Source organism: Toxorhynchites rutilus, chromosome 3, assembly GCF_029784135.1.
Source record: "Toxorhynchites rutilus septentrionalis strain SRP chromosome 3, ASM2978413v1, whole genome shotgun sequence".
NCBI classification, from domain to species: domain Eukaryota; kingdom Metazoa; phylum Arthropoda; class Insecta; order Diptera; family Culicidae; genus Toxorhynchites; species Toxorhynchites rutilus.
In genome coordinates this window covers 131650818-131672063 of record NC_073746.1, presented here as the reverse complement: position 1 = coordinate 131672063, position 21246 = coordinate 131650818, and positions in this window count along the sequence as shown.

The window sequence follows — 21246 nt, the reverse complement described above, 5'->3', positions numbered from 1 at the left end:
TGAAGAACGGCAAAAATGGATGCTCCGTCAGTGAAAAAGATCACAAGCGCGTAGTTAAGCAGTTTAGACGTGATCCGAGAAGTTCGGTCCGGGATGTTGCCAATAAGCTGAATTTGTCAAGTTCATTCGTCCAGCGGACCAAGCAGCGGGAGGGGCTGCGTACATACAAGGTTCAGAAGACTCCTAACCGCGACGAAAGCCAAAACATGGTGGGGAAGACGCGAGCCCGGAAGCTGTACACCGAAATGCTGACGAAGCCGCATTGCCTGGTAATGGACGACGAAACCTACGTCAAAGCGGACTTTCATCAGCTGCCGGGCCTGTTGTTCTTCTCCGCAGAGGACAAATTCAGCGTTCCGGAGGAGATTCGCAAGCAGAAACTATCCAAGTTTGCCAAAAAGTACATGGTGTGGCAAGCGATCTGCTCTTGCGGAAAGCGGAGCGCTCCCTTCGTGATGACCGGCACGGTAAACGGGCAGGTTTACCTTAAGGAGTGCCTACAGAAGCGCTTACTACCACTATTGAAGCAGCACGAGGGCACGACCATCTTCTGGCCGGATCTCGCTTCATGCCACTATTCAAAGGACGTGTTGGGGGTTACCTTCGTGCCAAAGGAAATGAACCCGCCCAACGCGCCGGAGCTTCGCCCAATAGAGAAATATTGGGCGATTATGAAGCAGGCCCTCCGGAAGAACCCAAAAGTTTTCAAATCGGAGGCGGACTTCAAGAGAAAATGGATTTCTGTTCAAAAAAAAACTACAACCTGACGTTGTACAGAACCTTATGGAAGGGGTAAAGAGGAAGGTGCGAGCATACGGGCTTGGGCTCGAAGTATGAATAAAAAGAAAATGCCAAAAGTTGTTTAATAGTTTTTATTTTACTGTCTAAAATTTTCAAAAGGATCGGTCTACTGAGCGAATTTCTACAGCGTTTTTTCCGTGATGCAATTTGATGTGACACACCCTTTAACCGAGCACCGAGTGAAGAAATTCTTGATCCTCTTCATTCGTAAAGTGACTGGTTGCATCTGATTATAAAGATTGATTCACTTAGAATCCGGAATCACAAAACCAGTTGTATTTGGAGATTGGTTAAAGGTACAAAAATGTGTTTATATCAGAATGCAGATAATTTATTGTTCTTTCAGAAAAAATATTGAAATTGGTAAAAAAATTGAGAATGTTCCGTTGCAATTTTGATGAATGGTCGTACTTTTATTTGGACGCTCCTTCAAAGTATGGACTCGCGGTTGGTCAATCTCACGGTCATTTTAATCCACGATCTATTCATGTTTTCGCTTGACGATTGCCCAATATTTTTCGTTTAGGTGGAATTGGTGGTAAAATTGAGGTCTTTCAATGTAATCGACCCCATCGTTACAGTACCACTGAAGACCCTCTCGACTGTAGTGGCAGCTTGCCAAATCTGGTCAAAACATTACCGAACCTTAGTGGGCCTTAATAAACGAAAGGAAACGTTTCTGCCGGCACTCTTCCCCATACATTTTCGAATCCATTGTCTTATTTGGGACGAGAACGTTGATTTTCCTTCCCATGGCAAATTAAAAAAAATATTCCTGGAAAATTTTTCAAAGAGAACGAACTTAATTTTGTTGGGGACATCTCCTCTGGCAATGACCATACAGAATTTCAAGCCTGGAAGCCAGGGCTCGGCATAGTCATATTCACCTGAGGATAGTCAGCGGACTATGAAGAAATTTCCTTTAGTATTCAATTGGAAATTACTTTTGGCTTCTTCACGCAGTTTCTCCGTCAACATGGCTCAATAGTCAGTCGGGCGTTTAGTCGCCATCGCCCTCTACGACCTCTACGACTATCTCATTTATTTCATTCTTCTCCGTCAAATGGACTTCATTGCATTTTGATGTGACTTTGAGGGGAATTCGTTTCATGTATGACGCACACTCTGCAGAAAAATTGGTATATATGACAAATTATTAGTAAATTTTTGCAATACAAATTATTCGTACATATTACCCGATAACAATGATAAACAAATGTCAAATCGGCCAGTATAACCCAAAGTGAGCAGTCGGTTCAACGTTATTTAACATATACCCTAAACATGTTATGTTAACCCAACCTTCATACATGTATTGTAATGAATTAATTAAGTAATAATTGAGCTATTGTATGCATCTTTGTTCATTTATTTACATTACATTTATATACAACACATTCGGGAAATATCACAAAGATGACATAGCCCAGGCGGCATTAAGTGAGACCAGCGCTGTGCCCCGTTGCAACATTGACTTGAAGCGCTGTATCAATGGACACGTTGTGACCAATCCGGAAAATATTCAATTGATCGAAACACCGATCACAACCATTCGGAAAACGTTTATGAAGTTGCCCTCGACCAAATCCGACAACATAACGGTGGAATTAGGACTCGACGGGGCTCGTCTTTGTGTCTCGAAGTACCCAGGTTTCTTATGATAGAAGAAATGTCTTCGCATTCTTCCGCAGCAGACGAGCACGGATCATTGTTTGGCTGTCCAATGTGTATCAACATAAATTGAATTGATTTTCATGAATGTCACGCACCTGTCCTGAATCTGTGTTAATTCAACCGTTTTCTGTGAAGAAATCAAGATCGATCAAGAATATCAGCTCGGCAATTAGGTTAATAATGTTATGTTTACAATTTCTTCGCGGGTGCCAGTTATGACAATTGTCAAAAATACCGATACCGCATAGTAAAATGTACTAATCGTTGGTAAGGTTGTGTATTACATCTGACATTCCTTTTACATACAGTTAGTAATATTTACAGAAAATATGTATTAATGTTTACCTTACCAATGATTTACTAGCTCTTTTTCGTATCCCACTTTCTGGGTGTATCATGTATCGATGTTTGAGTTCAATGTGGTTTGACATATACTACAGGTGAGCTAGATTTTTTTGTATCGTACACGAAAATTACTCACACGCATAAAATAGCGTGGAGTGTGTGTGCTATTTTGCACGTTATTTACTAATACTATCGCGACGAAATATAGCGAGGACATATTATAGAATACCTGATAACTTTCTGAGTTCACAGTGGGTAAACAATGAAGCCGTCCATTAATGGTATAACTACTTTTTTGCGTCAAAAATCAAGTTTTCGTTTCACTTTATATGAACGTAAAAATAACATTGTGTACGCGGATAACGAGTTACGTGTCAGGGGGAGTAGTAGAGTGGATTGAAGTCAGTTGAATTAAGAGGCAGTTTTGTATTCATTAGTCTCGTCAATTAGAATAATCATTGACTGGAATAGTCCATCAGTCATCCTCGCTCTTACTCGCTCGTCAATTCATTTCTAGTCAATTCAATGCATGTTGACAGTGAATGCCAAAGTAATGCTAGTCGAAGCATTTTTCATTCCGATATGAGGGAAAATTTTTTTGTTGTCGCACTTGGAATTTTATTTCAATATTTTGCTTAACCAAAGACTTCTAAAATCAACGGTTTCAATAGTTTATTTTTTATCAAAGATAATGTGTTATTGTGTTCTTAGGTGTTCTAAGAATTATGTTCTCTGAAGTTTGAGTCGATTCCTTGCCTAGTTTCCACGGCCTTATAAAGAGTTAAGCCAGGGTTGCCAGGTGTATTGAACAGAAATCTGAATGTTGGAAAATCAAAAGTCTGGATTTGTCTGGATTGTCGTCGACATTTTTTATATTTTATTGCGATTTTTATTGAACAATTTCACGAGAACGTCGTTTGATGTTTATGGAAGCGGATACGGTTTGCTGATGAGCAATGACAATGAAGTGTCTAAATAGATGTAAAACTATATAAATATTAATTTAATTGTAAATATGTTAATACACATTACTCACAAATATTGGAGTAGGCAATTAATTTTTGAAAAAATATAAAAATCACACGTTAATGATAAGAAACATTGAAAAACATAGTGCTATAAGATGAACCTAGTGACTTTCTTTCTATTTCTTCTAATGTAATCTCTTGAATTAAATTAGTAAATGAGTGTATTCAAGTTCCAACAAATTTTAGAACGCAGATTCGAAATGCACTTGCTAATTTTTTCATCATGTACGAACTTATGCGCTCATCTATTTGTTGAGTTTTTGAAAAGTACAACAAAAATACTTTCTACTAGAAATCAAATTGGATCACGTAAAACAACTTATATTACTTAATTTAGAGAATTTTTAGACCTTGTCGACCTCCAAAAACAATTTTTGTTCATGTCAATCCCTGTGAAACCAATATCGACCACTTTGAGAACCCCTGGTCTAATTGACCCTTTATAATTTCATTTTACTATAAATTTCCTAGCACTTTAACCAAAACTCATAACAATATAAAATAAATTTCAGACATAATTCTCGTTTAAGACTCTTCAACCACTTGCAAATAATAGGTTTCTCCGTTACATGAAATATATGTTTGATATACAAAATATAATAAAATAGACAGCTCAAATCGGACGATTCCTTTCTCGAGTTTTGCGCTTTCCAACACATTTGGCGATCTATTTTTATTTACATACAACAATATGGAACCGAACCGATATTATGATTCTCAGATTTTATTGGAAGGTGGAAATTTTGTTCTTTATCGCAAAACATTAGACCCGTTTTTTTTTAAATTTTTTCATTAGGATGACCATTTACATTTTAGGGTGGTCAAAAAAAATCAACTTTTTCCTGTTTTTTCCTTAAATGCCTTTTTTCAAAAATTCATAACTTTTGAACTCATTCAACGATTTTGATGATCGACATATCAAATTAAAGGCAATAAACTAGTCTTCTTTGCAAAAATATCACACTTGAAGAAAAGTTTTTTTTTTTTTTTCAAAATTATTGATTGAATGTTTTACGGCTTTTATGGTCTCGAAACCAAGGCCGCTGTATTTTTTAATATTTTTTTTTGAAAGCTAACATATCCAAAATTCAGAGACGCACTATTTTATGTTCTTGAGTTATGATTTTTCAAAATTAACCAATGGTCCGGAAAAATCATTTTCCCCTTTTTTTCCGAAAGTGCCTTTTTTTTCAAAAGTTCATAACTTTTGAACTTCTGAACTGATTCAGATGATCGATATACCAATTTAAAGCCAATGAGTTGGCAAAAATTGTGCTCCCTTGGCCGAGTGGTTAGCGTCATAACTAACATGCCGGGTATTCGGGTTCGATTCCCGTTCTGGTCGGGGGAATTTTTCGTCAAAGAAATTTCCTCCGACTTGCACTGTGATCACGCGTATTCTAGAGCTTGCCACTCAGAATGCATTCAAGGCGTGTTATTTGGCATAGAAATCTCAACTAAGTACTAATAGAAATGACGCAAGTAATACTACGTTGAGACGGCGAAGTTCCTCTAGGAACGTTAGTGCCATTGAAGAAGAAGAAGAAGAGTTGGCAAAAATATTTCCGTAAACAATGGATTCTAGTCGAATAGATGTAGTCTAGTCACATAGGAATATAGAACGAAAACTGAAAACATGTTAAATTTGAAAAATCATAACTCAAAAACGAAGAAAACACCTCTATGATATATTTTGTGAAAAAAAAACTCAGCTTTCAATGAAAAGTGTAAAAAAAACGCCCTTGGTCCCGAAACCATGTAAATTATTAAAAACAAATATAATCAATAATTACAGAAAGAAAATCGATTTTGTTAGGATATGTAGTATTTTTTAAAAAAAAGTTAATTTTTTTTTGTTTAAAATTTTAAAAAATACTGGGCCAACTATATTTTGCGATGAAGAACTACGAAATATAACGAAAATTTGAGAACCACTATATCGGTTTGGCATGAAATGGCTGTATAGATAGATGATATAGGAGTGTGTTTTTTCACCTGAAATTCCATTTCCACTTTCGAACAAAGATCAATTTTATTAGTGCAAACATCAAATGGTCTAATAACGTTTATCAGGATGTAATCGTATTTAATAATGTTTCTTAGACTATAGGCTGCAAGCCTGTTATTCTTCTTAAAAACTGAACATGGAAACAGAAAAAAAAAACTCATTATAAAAACTAAACATGGAAACAGAAATAAACAACATCTTTACTTATACATTTAGTTGTCCTCTTAAAAAACAATTGTACTCTTCTTCGAATTTCCTCTGTTGTCATATTTATGGAAATCACTTCTTGTGGCATGTTAAACTCACGCATGAATCGAGTTGTAGGTTCGTACTGGGTATAATTTCTGGACCTCAGGGGTGGATTATACACACTCCGGCGACGTAGAGAAACGGGGCTGGCGTTAAAATTCATCCGTTGGTAGAACCCCGGACTCCTTTCCGTTCGTTCAATAGTTTACAGAAAAATGTCATATCCGCGATTCTGTGTCTGCTTCTATCTAACTGTATGTGTCTGTGTATGTGTCGAAGATCTCTGCTGTTTGTTAGATCTGGATTCTAACAAACAGCAGAGATCTTCGTATAATACTGTTTATTCCTACTACATCGGAAGCCTTTCTCATATCTGTATATATACAGTCCAGCTGATACCCCTTAGATATATAATCCGTGACGGTAGAGCAAAATTCGCATAGGTTCATCACAACTGACTTTCCTTTTACGAAACCATACTGTCCTGCTGAAACACGGTCGATAATACGTTCAAAGAGGCCAGAGTAAACAAGTCGATCAAATATTTTTTTCGTACCCAAAAACCTTCACATACCAAATTTGGCTCCATTTGCTCTATTAGTTCTCGAGTTATGCAGATATTAGTGTTTCATTTGTATGACAGGCCCCCCTTAGAGAGGGGAAGGAGTGTCGAAATACCATAAAAACATTTCTTACCCTCTGAAACCTCCACATTCCAAATTTGGTTCCATTTGGTTGATTAGTTATGCACAAATTTGTGTTTCATTTGTATGTTTATTTGTGTGTATGTTAACTCGTATAAACTATGTTGAATATTAAAAAAGTTTGCTAGATTTCGAATTGAATTGTATGAGAATTCAATTACGGAATACAAAGAAAATTCTGCACACTCGGTGTATAGAAAAGTGTGTAACCCACAATCATATTGCGAAGAGAGTTAAAGTTCAACCGACTAGTGTGAAACCAATAATTGAATGGTTTGGTAAGGAGTCTTCCCGTAACAAGATGAGCCTCGCGTCGGTTCTTGGGATTGATACTGGTTTCCCCTCCTTTTTCAAACCAATCTCAATGGATCGACAGTACACTTTTCGTTTGGAGAGTTTGGTAGTGGAAACGACAGCAACAAAGTTAGTAAATCATTTTCCACAGTGATCGATGTGGCCCAGACGAAAAGTTCACTGTCGGTAAGGACGGAAACCTGGCCCAAGCAACCCAAAATTGGACCAAAAGTTCGTGAAATTCATTCAGCGGAACAGATCTGCCTCTACTCCAAGAATTAGCCAAGAAAGGTAGTGGGATAGGACTCGAAAGCTCGACAATCCTATTTTTATTAATTCGTACCAATGCATTTTGATGAACGACGAAATGTACGCAAAGAAAGATTCTAGGATACTGTCAGGGCCCCAGTTTTGCACTAAGCCAGTTGGGGAAAGGGGCTGAATATTATGTTTTGGAGAACAACTGAAAATTTGTAAAAGTTGAGTATTCAAACTTGAAAATATTATGTTTTATTTTGTTTTTGCTACAATGATGGAAGAGATAGATCCTAATGTTCGGAAAAAAACGTTTGAAATCATAGGGAAAAATCATGTTTTTAATTTTTTTGGTGGTAAATACGGTTTTTTTTATTCAAAAATAGCTGACCCGGCAAACTTCGTCCCACCCAAAATTTGAGTTTTGTTATCAATACCTTCAAACATCCAAGTTTTCTTATTATGAACAAGTTCATGGGTCCAATCGCAGAACTGTTCATTGATTGATCTTCTAATCAACCCCGTTCAATTGACTTTTTACTATAATATTCCTAGTATTTCTAACAAAACTCATCATTATAATATCAGATTATTTTTAGACACAATTCGTTCAAGATTTTTCAACCACTTGTAAATAACATGTTTCTCCGTTACATGGAATAAATGTTTTATACAGAAAATATGATAGAATAAAGACAGCCCTAGATCGGACAATTCCTTCCTCGAGTTCTGCTCTTATCAACACATTCGGCGATCCTTTTTTTGGTATAGATAGAAGAATATATAGGAGTGCGTTTCATCACATTAAAATCCATTTCCAGTTTCGTGTAAAGATCAATTTCGCTAGCGCAAACATAAAATGAACTAACAGTCTTGTAATTGTAGAACATATGGGAATTTAATTTTCAGAATTTTCTCTTTATCCTTCAGAGTTTTCCGGAAATTTCCAATTGTCATGTTTGGTTGGAATATTTTTGGTTGAAATATGTGCAATATTATTCTGGGACCCCCTCTCCATTCCAGATGTCATACAGATGTCAGGTGTGTCATACCATTATAGAAACATTTATCATACCCAAAAACCCTCACCCTGTTTCATTTCTATGCACCCCCCCAATAGAAAGAAAGGAGGAGTGTTGAACCACCTTAAAAATGTTTCTTGCCCCCTAAAACCTCCACATGCCAAATTTAGTTCAGTTTGCTTTATTAGTTCTTGAATTATACAGAAATGTACGCTTCTTTTGTATGGCAGTACGCCCCTCCTCCCTCAGAGATAAGGGAGGAGTGTCTATTCACCATGGAAACGTTTATTGTTCCCTAAAACATTCACATGAAAAATTTGGCTCCATTTGCTTGATTAGTTTTCGAATTATGCAAAAATTTGTCTTTAATTTGTATTGTAGCTCCCCCTTAGAGAGTGGGTGGAGAGTCTAACCACCATAGAATCATTTATTGCACCCTAAAACCTCCATATGCCAAATTTCGTTTCATTTGCTTGATTATTTCCCGAGTAATGTAGAAATTTGTTTTTCATTTGTATGGCAGCCCCCCCTTAGAGAGGAGGGAGGGGTCTCAAACTATCACGAAAACCTTCCCCGGCCCCTAAAAGCCCTACATACCAATTTTTACGTTTACGAGTCCATAAGAATCAGACAGACAGACAGACAGAAATCCATTTTTATATATATATAGATTGATGGAATGAACTCATAGTTCAGAAAAGACTGAAGAATATGATCAGCTGTCACTTTTATCCATAATTAATTAAAACTTCACTCTAAGCTAGAACAAAAAAACATGTATAATTTCAACTCATAAATGTAATCATTATGTATATATGTTGCCCTGAAGAATAAATAAATTGTATCCGTTATTCAGCTAATTACATTGTTTTGGTAAAAAATTACCGTTGTTTCTGACCTAATTGTTTAATCAAAATGGTTTCTTTCAATGAGTGGAATTTTCTGCTGCACACGGAGAACAATCTTCGCGAAAAACGGCATTATTCATTAATATGAACCCACACAAAAAACCACATCGAAATTCGAGTTTTCCGTGCGAGCCAAAAAAAAAGGTACGACTAACAACTCAATTCCTTGCCTCTTTCTCGCATTCCATTGCTCGATTCAATGCCCACCGAATTGTTCGGCTCTGCAACATTGTTGCATCGGGGCTGATCAAGAATGCGACCGTGCAAGTGCGAGCGAAAAGATGTTGTGCGCGGATGCTTTCGATTATGCTGTGTTACCGTGTTGTGCTACCTTGATTAAAAGATGCGTTAACAACTTTTGTGCTATTATAAATTAATTTAAAACAGGATATTGCCTTGTGGTCAATGGCAATGTAGCCACCAATCCCTGGAGCAGAATGTAGCTTTTAGTTTGTTGTGCCCGAGTCTGTTGTAGTCTTTTTTTTCCTTCTTTGTTCATTCCGCAAAGTCCATGTTTATGCATGAATGAATGTTGATGGAAAAAAATTGGATGGATAATCGTAATCAGTCAATTGAATTTTTTTTTTGGACCGGGCTTTGGCAATAGAAAGCCGACTATTTTATTTGGCGTCGAACAGTAATTGGAGTTTCGTATTGTTCTTTTTGTGTAGCCAATTCCGTACCTCGCGAGATATGCATACGATTAGTGAAAATAAATATCGAACGGCCAAACGAATTTGTTATAAATACCAGACAAGCCGTTGAGATCTATTTTGGCGTTTCTCCAACTCAAACAATGATTTCGGGGTTTCAAAATAATTTTAAATGTTGATCAAGCGGTAAGAACCCCGGGTACACTGTTTGTATATTATTAATAGAAAAAAACTAACTTTGTACCGTTCACGTAACGAAGACTTCAACGTTCACAAGCGAAGAACCTAGTTTTCAGAACATTGGGTGTTCAATAGAGCTGACCTAACCAATGTAGTGTTTGTTAAGTAAATTTTTCACCCTGCCAGTATTTCGAAAATCAACGCCACTTGACGATCAAATCATTCCATCATCAACAGTAATCGAACAACAATTCCATGGGAAACGCTAACACTGACGCCGCTCAAGAACAGGAGCCACAGGATTCACAGATGAATTCTCCGCTTGAATGACAAACCTGTGAGTCTGCTTATTCGCCCTTGGTTTCGACTCAACAGGAAAGGAGACAGGAAATTGAATACATCCGTGTAATGAGCCTCCTTCCCGTAAATCCATTACACAATATAAGTTTTTCCGTTGCGATAGTGTTTAATTGCTTAATCCATTTTTTTATATAAAATTACTCCAAGAATTATACTGTACGATAGAACCGACCGGTTTTGGAAATATGCTCACATTGAAAAACATTTCTGCGAAAAAATAAACACAGATACCTTCTCGTCATTGAATTATGTAAAATAGGATCCAAAGCAGTAAAAACTATTGCTAGTGGAAACACCGAGAGAGTGCTGAAAAAGAAAAAAAACACTATTAAAAAAAATCAACGAAAGCGCGCGCACTGGAACACAAACAAGCGTAAAAGTTTCTCCCGTTCCAGCAGGGGATTTTTTTTCTCCCCTAGCTTCGGAGTGGCTTTGCAGAATGCAAGTGTAGGTGAGTGAAGTGGCTGCACTATCAAAGCTCCAATGGCGAGCATATACAGCCGAAAGCCTTTCTCAACTCTATCCGGATGAGAGCAGCTGTTTCGTTATCCTGTGCGCGCACCGTACGAGATGCTCCGATGCGCTCGAAAATTTCTCTTCCCAATGCATCGCGGTGAAGTGTGCGGGAACCTTCGGTGGAGGATCGTGGTTGATTGTTTGATGCTGCGAAGGACAGTGGGTGATTGTGGCGACCGATATTTCAAATGTTTCACATATTTATAGCAAAATATAAGCATTCTCAACACTTCAACCCATTAGCGGCTAAGCTGTGAAAAAATTGTTCTGACGAAAACTATTGATGTTATTTTGATTATTGGCGCTAAAGTAACTCCAATGAATTATTTAGATTTTTTTTTTTCAATCTTCCATTTTCCGGGAAATGGCAGTTCGTGAAAGCGAATATTGGCCAAAACCTGCACTTTTCTGCAAGTACGAACACACTGCGAACGTAAGTTCATTTTAATTGTGAAATATACGGTAATGCATCGAAATCCGGACAGATAAGCGCAACCGATGATAACATGGTCGGTGTTAAGTGTTAAGTCAGACTGGACATTTTTATGATTTCGAAAAAAAAGAGCTTGAAGTTTGATGCTACAAGGGGTTTTCATTGAGCATTCGAAACAATTTCGATATGTTATTCTTGTTGCACACGTGATTTTCCAAATCTGATTAATGTAGTATGCAGCTTACGAAATGCTTAACTTAACCGTTTGAGTGCGAAGCAAATTTTGTTAGCATATGCCAAAAATGCGGATGAGTTTGGGTATATTTAAAAAAAAAATACTAAAGAGCATAGATAACTGATTAGGTCACAAAAGTTGTATTAATAGGAAAAAAAACACATAAAAAGTGAGGTTTATAAATTTTACTAAAATAAACATCCTTACCTCTACATATTTTTTTTAAATCATATATTTAAATAATATTTAAACAATTTGATTCAAAATTATGGTTTGCTGCACAAAGCGCGTTAAGTCCTCTCTAAAAAATTTCTCCGAAACACGAAATCCTACGTTAAGAGGTGCTAAGTCAAAATTACAGTTCGAAATTTTGAATTTTTCGACTTTCTCTGTTGTGCGGTGATTCTAAATACGCACACTTTTGTTTCGAATTCCGGATAAATTTTGTCAGCAGCAGTTGGAAAGCAATGGAACCAGAATAATATTTTTCTCTCGACAAAAAATAACTGTATTGAAAGCGGCATGCGAGGAATGCCAATCCACAAATAACATGATTGAAAACTGCAGTTTCTTTTGTATAGATAAAAAAAGGTTTGAGCGAGTCGAGTTATATATTATTGATAATAATTTATTCCCGTATTTATTTTATGACATCACACTAACCAGTAGGCAAATTATAAAAAACCGGTTGGTTATCTCGCAGAATAAAATAATAAATGGAAAAAAGAATAATTTAAGCCTATATCTGAAGTATTTATTACATGGCATGTCGAGAAAATTTCCAACCCGGGAAGACCCTAGACCGATCGGAAATTGAACCCAATACTTATGTCAGTATTAGCCAAGAAATGCCGCTTTATCAGAAATGAAACACAAATTTCTGCATAACTCGAGAATTGTTCAAGCAAATGAAACCAAATTTGGCATATTGAGGTATTAGGGTGCAATAAATATTTCTATGGTGGTTAGACTCTCCACCCTCCTCTCTAAGTGGGGGCCGCCATATAAATGAAACACAAATTTCTACATTACTCGGGAATTAATCAAGCGAATGAAACGAAAATTGACATATGGATATTTTAGGGTGCAATAAATGTTTTTATGGTGGTTAGATACTCCTCCCACCTCCACCCTCCACCCCCCTGACACCCCACCAAACATGATAGTTGAAAATTTTCGGGAAACTCTGAAGGAAAAAAGGAAAATTCGGAAAATTAAATTCTATACCAAAAAAAAGGATCGCCGGATCTGTTGATAAGAGCAGAACTCGAGGAAGGAATTGTCCGATTTTGGGCTGTCTTAATTCTATCATATTTTCTGTTTAAAAAAATGATTCCATGTAACGGAGGAACATGTTATTTGCAAGTGGTTGAAAAATCTTGAACGAGAATTGTGTCTGAAAATAATATGATATTATAATGATGAGGTTTGTTAGAAATACTAGGAATTTTATAGTAAAAGGTAAATTCAACGGGGTCGATTAAAAGATCAACCAATGAACAGTTCTGCGATTGGACTCATGAACTTGCTCATAGTAAGAAAATGTGAATGTTTGAAGGTATTGATAACAAAAAACAAATATTGGGCGGGGCGAAGTTTGCCGGATCAGCTAGTTGATAATAAACGCGAAACAGTTCACGTTAAGGGGGGACCCCTGTCTGGAAGGTCGAGAAATAATGAACTTTCGTGATTTTTTTTCGGATGTTAGGAATAAAGTGATGTGGTAGGGTATTTGGTTATTGTTTAAGGTGTATTTTCCATTTTGTGTGTGCACGAATATTGATTATTACGCTGTTGACAGCTGGATGCATGGACGCTGTCTGGGTACCTTGCTGGTGGTATCGGTTCTGAAGCAACGGGGTGTCGTAGAATAAAATCCAATGAATATTTTGAAACCTTAGGACAATACCTAAAGCGTTACATAGGGGTTTTTTGGAAATTCGAAAAATTGTCAAAATGGCGGTCATTTTTGTTAAAAATGAGTTATTTTTCAAATAAAATCGCTGAATAGAAATTTATAGAAAATCGAAAAAATGAGACATCAAAAAACGGCAGTGTAACGCTTTAGATCAGCGGTATTCAATCTTTTTATTTTCATAGGGGCCATAAACACATGTCAGGCATGGTGTCACGGGCCGCAAAACAAAAATGAATGTACTACGAAATTATAACCAGCTGACAACAGCCAATGAATGAATGCTTTAACTGAGTGAGGGGCGCTGCCTTTCACCAGTATTTCTAGATTTTTGTGTATGAGTTCCAAACTTCATACACACCAGATGGGCTAACCAGAAAGCCTGCCGGGCCGCAGGTTGAGTATCGCTGCTTGAGATAATCTATTTTTACATGCTGATAAAACATTTCAGTAGATCCTGAGATATCGATACCACCAGTTGAAAAAACGTGATTTCGAGAAAAACGCGTTTAAAAATTCGTACAGCAATACTTTGTGATGACTTCATACTTTTGGATGCAACTTTCTAACGAAATCAAATATCGAAAAAAACCTTTTAGGACAACATTTCTGTTGGCATAGGCTTCACAAAAATGCGAAAAAATCGAGGGGTTGTATCCGAGACGCGACCGCTTAGGACGTAGGACTACGAACTCTTATTTTGAAATTTGTTGGTTCATCATTTCGGATATTATTTGCGAATACGTCGCAATTTTAATAAATAACTCTTTAGTAAAAAGTTCCGGGGACCCTGAAAAGGCTTGCTTAGTTTTGTAGAATTATTTCGAGAAGCAACGATTCTTTCTTGCCTTCGCGAGAACAATACACTAATTGGTCATATGTCGCAATTTGTTTCTTTATATCAAGGCACGAATTGCACTGAGTAGTTAACGAGAGAGGCATCCTCCGTGCATCGCCATTCAACAAGCATCAAACACGCCCTAGAGCTTGTTACATTCTAATTGAACTCCTAGAATAATGAATTTCATCGTGAACTTTTGATCCCTCCGGTTTCATAATGATCTTCTGAATATGTTTTTATAACGTACATCTGATATTGTTCGGAAATAATCCTTTTGAGACCATTTCAATGCTTTCTAGAGATAACATAGTCAGTGTTCAGTCAGACCGGACTAAGTAACATAATTTGGATTCCGAGGAAAAGGCCGGATATTCAATGAACAAAAGTTTTCTAATCGCTCGATCGTAACAAAAATTGGTCGATCTGAGAAAGTAGTACGGAATTTTTTTAAATAGTGCCTGAAATATGGGATATAACAACCAACAAATGGGAACACCAAAGTTACTTTGCGTCTTAAAGGTCGAATAAGACACGAAGCTACCAAGAAACGATGTCCTGCTCATACCTTAAGGCAGAATCGGTTGTTCCAGTAACGAAGAGGCATATTGCGCTCATCTTGAACGAGTCACCAAACATAATGTGGAAGAAACTTCGAGGAAAGCCGAAACTGACCGCCACCCATAAGCAGAACCATCTCATTTTTGCCCGGCAATACATGGAATGCAAACTGGAATGAAGAAATGTTGTATTTTCCGGCGAAAAAAGTTCAATTTGGATGGCCCGGACTGTTACAGTTGCTATTGGTACAATTTAAGTCGACGGAATGTCGTGAGATCGAAGCGAAACTTTGGAGGCGGAAGTTTCACAGTGTGGGGAGCCGTTTCCTATCACAGCAAACTTCCCATTTGTTTCATTTTCACCCGTTTCATTTTCACCCGAATGAACAGCCTCAAGGCAGTAATTCAGGAGTGTTGGGCTATAATCAATATGGCAACACTTTAAAAACTGTCTGACTCGATGCCAAATTGAGTTTTCAAAGTGATCCGAAATGGAGGTGGTCATACTAAATATTAGCTACCGATTGGACTCGAAATTCGTCGCACAATTTTTTTTTTATTGAAATTTTAGGATGCGGCTGAACGAATGTCCACTGATTCCACATATTTCAATTACTTAGAAAACAAAAAGTGAATTTATACTCTTTTTAGAATGAATTCGATGAAAATAAACAATAATAGTCTCTTATTAACAAAACTGTACAAATAATTGACTTATTTTTAAAAATATTAAGGAAAAATAGGGTGCGGCTAAACGAATGTCTACCACTGTATAACATTGAATATAATTTTGAAAAATTACGGTACAGCATTCATAAATGCACTAATTTAACATTCCGAGATGAACAGGCACAGAAGGATGAAAGTATCTAAGGAAAAACCTTAATTCATCCATGAGTTGTAACCTTCCATATTTTAAATAATCTTAACTTGTTACCGGTTTGCTTTCTACCGAAAGCTATTGCTGTTAGTTTTATTGTTGGTGGTAGAAAAAGGTCGATGCTCAAGTATTAATCCTTTCCGATTACGCATTTCTTGAAAAATCTAACACATTCCAACACCTGCAAAGTACAAATACACTGCCAGAAAAAAAATAGGGATGGGAGTTTGTCATTCAGTGGAATACAATCGTCATCTAGGTTTTCTTCATCACGGTACCGCTAGCAATCGTTGTAAAGTTCTATGTTATTTAAGATTGCCGTATTTATCATTGCACAATGGTCCAGGGGGTGTATTCAAGTGGAAATTAGCATTTAGAGCTCGACAGTTATTCTCTAGACAAATCAAAGTCTTCGACAAAGTTATGATAGAGCGCTCATTTTTATGTACTCAAAAATGGGGTGACCAAAATTGTGGATGAAATAAAAAATATAACTTTTTTATCTCTATTATCTTTATAGATAGAGGTATTCATAGTTCGACAATGTTTTAGCCCTAGTTGACAAGTTCTACGTCGCAATATGTTGGTCTTGATAAGCTCTAAAAGTCATACGAAGACAATTTTGATGTAGAATTTTAAATATAAAAGTCTGAGCAAAAAACATTTTTACATGGTCACCCTAAAGCAACTTAAAAAAAAAGAAAATAAAATTATAGAAAAAAAAACTTTAAAATTAAAACCATTTTGTTAGTTGGATTTTTGTTATTTTTAGATCCATTAAAACATAATTTTCATTTAAATGTACCTGTATCCTGAGCCTGTAAAAATAAACGAATTTATAAAAAAAAAAAAAAATGTACCTGTTTTTGATGTGTTTTTTTTCAGAATTTTAGAGGGTTTTGCGGTACTATAATTTGAAATTTTGGAATTATTAAATTAAGTTTAGAAACACGGTACTGCTGTCTTCGTACTTGTTTTTTTTTATATTCTTGATTTTTTATAATGTATCGATTATTAAACGTACTATTTTAAAGCAATTCTTGACTACAGCTATTTGCATTGGAAAAAGTGTATTGATTCAGAAATGACATATTTTGAAGGCGATAATACAAATTTAAATGATAAATAGAGTATTTTTGTTGAAATCACAAATTCCCGGTATAAATTTGACGGAATATATTACATATTTAGTGAACATAGAGATGTGAAATATCAAAACTCGAAACATGAAATATTTCCAATTGTGATAGTAGAGCGAAGAAAATTGTGTGACAATAAACATTTAAAATACCAAAAATACCTGAACATGAACGAATGTAACAAAATTTGAAAAAAAAATAACGCTTAATTATTTTCCACAATCTGACCAAAAAAATCACTGACAGGGGGTATCCACTCGAAGTCAGGCCCGAACTGCATGAGCATCTCCCAACAAAGCTTCCGCATCTTTTCCAAAAGACTGTGGAGAAGTAACAGCAGCTTGCAATAAAACAATTATTTTAAAATGTTTTCCTAATTTTCACCGAAACAATATTTTTTTAAATTTATTAGATATTTTCATACCGCACAGTTTTTGAAATATTCTGAAAAAAGATCACCAATATCAACATATATAATGAATACACTAACAAATAAATATACATATTTAAATATAAACTAAACCTGTAATGGGTCTCAAAATTCTAAAAAAAATCAAAATTTAGAAATATATTTTTTTTGTATCGCGCAACACTGTTAAAATTTTTAAACAAAATCGCACATATCTATAAAAGGTGCAGAATGAAAATTAAATACGAATTAGAGTAGTAGTAAATCTAAATCTCTAAATCCCCCCAAAAAATTTTTTGTTAGTACTTAAATTTTTGATGAAATTTTTTTGATAATATTTCTCGATACACCATTATAAGATGCACTTTCAGTTTTTTTTTCAAATTTTTATCTCGAAGCCATAGAGAATGGCGTGCAAAAAATTTAAATGTACATTTTTTACAGTAGATCCTTTGTTGAACCTCATGGGGGTTCAAAAAAATAGTCAAATTTACTTACAATATTTTCCATAGAGCATTTTTGATGATATTTTTTTGATAATATTTCTCGATACACCATTATAAGATGCACTTTAAGTTTTTTTTTCAAATTTTTATCTCGAAGCTATAGAGAATGGCGTGCAAAAAAATGGAATGTACATTTTTTACAGTAGATCCTTTGTTGAACCTCATGGGGTTCAAAAAAATAGTCAAAATTTCTTACAATATTTTCCATAGAGTGGGTGATTTGGTATTACGGTTTACAATGAAGTGCTCCTCTAATTTACCCCAAACTTTGATCGATCGGCTAAAAAATGGTTTAACGTATCAATACAAAACATTCACAATTACAGAAAATTTTGGGAAACACAACAAAACACCTGTTTTTGGCACTTTTTGGAATCGATGCAAAAAATTTAAATAAATTTATTTTCGCCAATTCTACCAATTATCCCTGTATACAATTTATTGGAGTTTTCAAAACTTCGATTTGCGGTGCGATAATTTTTGTTGAATTATTCATCATCACATAAGAAGGGTTTTTTTTAATTTAAACAAAAAAATCTCTGTATTTAAAGGTCCTACAGAAACGTTATAGGGATCAAATGAAAGCTGTTATATAGGGATAATTAGATTTGCTATTGGTTTGGTTAACAAACAATTGTGTTAGTTCAAATAATCCTTGAAAAACAGAAGAAATCGATTTTTTACTTCTTCTCGATACTATTATCAACTACACCTACACTCACCAAGATAAAGATGTGTTCGTAAAATATTCAACAGTTTGCAAGTTTGAAATGATGTACATTACATCATCATGCTTTGACATTACACCAAGCTACAGCATTTCAAAAATCATTTCAACAATTTTGTTGACATTGCACTTTGTTCCTCTTTTTTTGTCGAGTGTATTATGATTTCTCGTACGTGGAAACAAATCATTGGAAATTATCAAAACGAATTATTCTCTTGAGTTGCAATAGTGAGCCCTATTGCCGTTTATGTGCAATGTTATTGTAAACTTTTATTGTAAATTCCTGCATTTCGTACGAAATCATAAACAATTATTAAATGAAAAGAAATTTGGTGTGAGCGCAATCTGTAAGATATATTTGCAATTGACAGACAATGGGTGCAATATTGAGAAATTGCTAATTGGAATGTTTTCCGAACCTAGATATCCGCTTATGTTTTTACACTCCTTCAATTCACTGCAATTCAAACATACGTGTAGTTCCCAAGTTCAGTGTGCAATGGAGCAACCCGGTCGCCAACTTTACAGTTATCCGCCGAAAGAGTATCCTCACCGTTGCACACATTCATGTGACACGAGTATGCGCTTTTCCATGCAGGGCCAGTGGTAGAAAAGCTTTGCTCCCAAACTCCTACGTGGAAATCGCTTTTTCCGAGACTGGGTTGGGCGCAAACTAACACTGAGCTTTGCGTCTTCCACACCGGTTCCACAGCGTTGAAGAGTGTTCTATGTGCATTTTGCAGTTTTTTCTTCAGCGCTTCCGTTGTCCTTACTACCCCCTCCCCCGGCCTTCGTCGGTGGTCGTCCGCTCGCCCGGTGTTGACAACGGTTGCAAGCGAGCGTAAAGGATGCGCCGTGGTTTCCTTCCCGAGGATCTATTGATGTTTTTGGACCCGATGCGCCGCCGTATGGACCAGCGATGGTTTCGTGGCTATTGCTCTCGAGGATGCAAAAACAATTTCAGCGCTCGTTAGCCCAGGAGCGTCCTTGGTCGTAATCGGAATTGAGTTTCCACTGTTATTTCGCAACCGACAACAGTCAAGGAAAGTTGTATATTTGATTTGGCTCCCAGAGATAATTTTCCCACTATGTTCTGTTTCAACTCATTTGGTTTCAGATGTCCTGAAATGTTTCAATAACTTTTTCTATTTATTTGTTACCTTCCATTCTAATTCAAGCCATGATTGTTGTTCAGTTGATTATTCAGTGTTTCTGTATTAAACTAAAATGAAATCATTATTTGTATCCAATATAGTTGAAGTTTTTCTGAAATTGAATTGATCATTGTTTATGTTTTTGAGTAAGCCAAAGTGATTGCCATCGAATGTGACGCTAGTGGTGACAGGTGAACTGCACTACATGGATAATTAATTTACGCCATCATTTATGTGAGAAAAAAAACACTATTCTATTGTTGGAGTAATGAGAGTAACTGTGCCAGAGTGTTCCGCAAAATCAATTAAGCGTGTACATTGAAAAAGTGAAAACTATTGCCTTATTGCCACCTTATTGCAGGATTGAACACAGCAATATGTGATTAGTGTGTACCGGAAGCGTGAACGGACATTGTTATGAAATGATTTGAAAAAAGTGGAAAACTTCACGCTCTGAGAGGAGTATTTTATGAGCGAGTTCGTTGACCTCCCCGAACAAAATGGCGACAATTGCCATGCTAGGAAGGTACAGATCCCATTGCATGATGCTTTCACTGGGTAAGTTTTTGGTTTTAACATGTTCAATGAAACGTCCAGTGCAAATTCTTAGAAGTAACAGATGTTTGTAACGCGCGTACTACAGTTATTCATATATGTCTATTAACAAGAATATATGAATATGCGCATTAGTGAAAAATGTTCATGCAGTGTTCAAGAGGGCCAGTTTGATGGATTTTTTGTATGCGTTGAAATTTGCTTTTATTCAATTTTTTTTTTATTCTGCATTTGATATGATCTCTTTTGAATTTCCGAATACTTTTCACTTCTTGTTCTTTGCATGGTTTCGTTTACAAACAAGAGCTCACAAATACAAAGCCGGAAACTTTATAAAAATGGAAATAGGACTATTCGTTGGGTTCCCCCATGAACACAATCCATAACAAGTTTCAATAAACGACCTATGTATTATTGGTAGCTGCAAATACATAGCTTTTCAATGCAATCAAATCCTATTCAAATTATTAATCTAAAACTGCCAAAACATTAATGCCTCTGGAATTAAAAAAAATTACGCAGCAAACTGACAGATGACAGTTACGCCCATAACGTTCATAACACATTTGACATTTCTCCCTTTTTTTCTTAGCGTATGTTTGCTCACAGAAACAAAACACATTAACAGGGGTTAAATCTAGGCGCCAGTGCAAACGACGTAATCACAGTCTTCGACTTTTGTTTCATACTCGTATTTGTTGTCTTTGTTCTACTGCTGTAACGATAAACATAAATAGAACGAAAAAAAAATATGTTGATGTATTACAATTTATGATGAGACAGATAAACTTGAATATAGAAGATATTTATGATGTGGAAAATTAACTGTGGGGAGTTATCCGTCGTGAGTAACGTGGAATAACGAAGTCGTTATAACACTAACAGTAACAGTAACAGC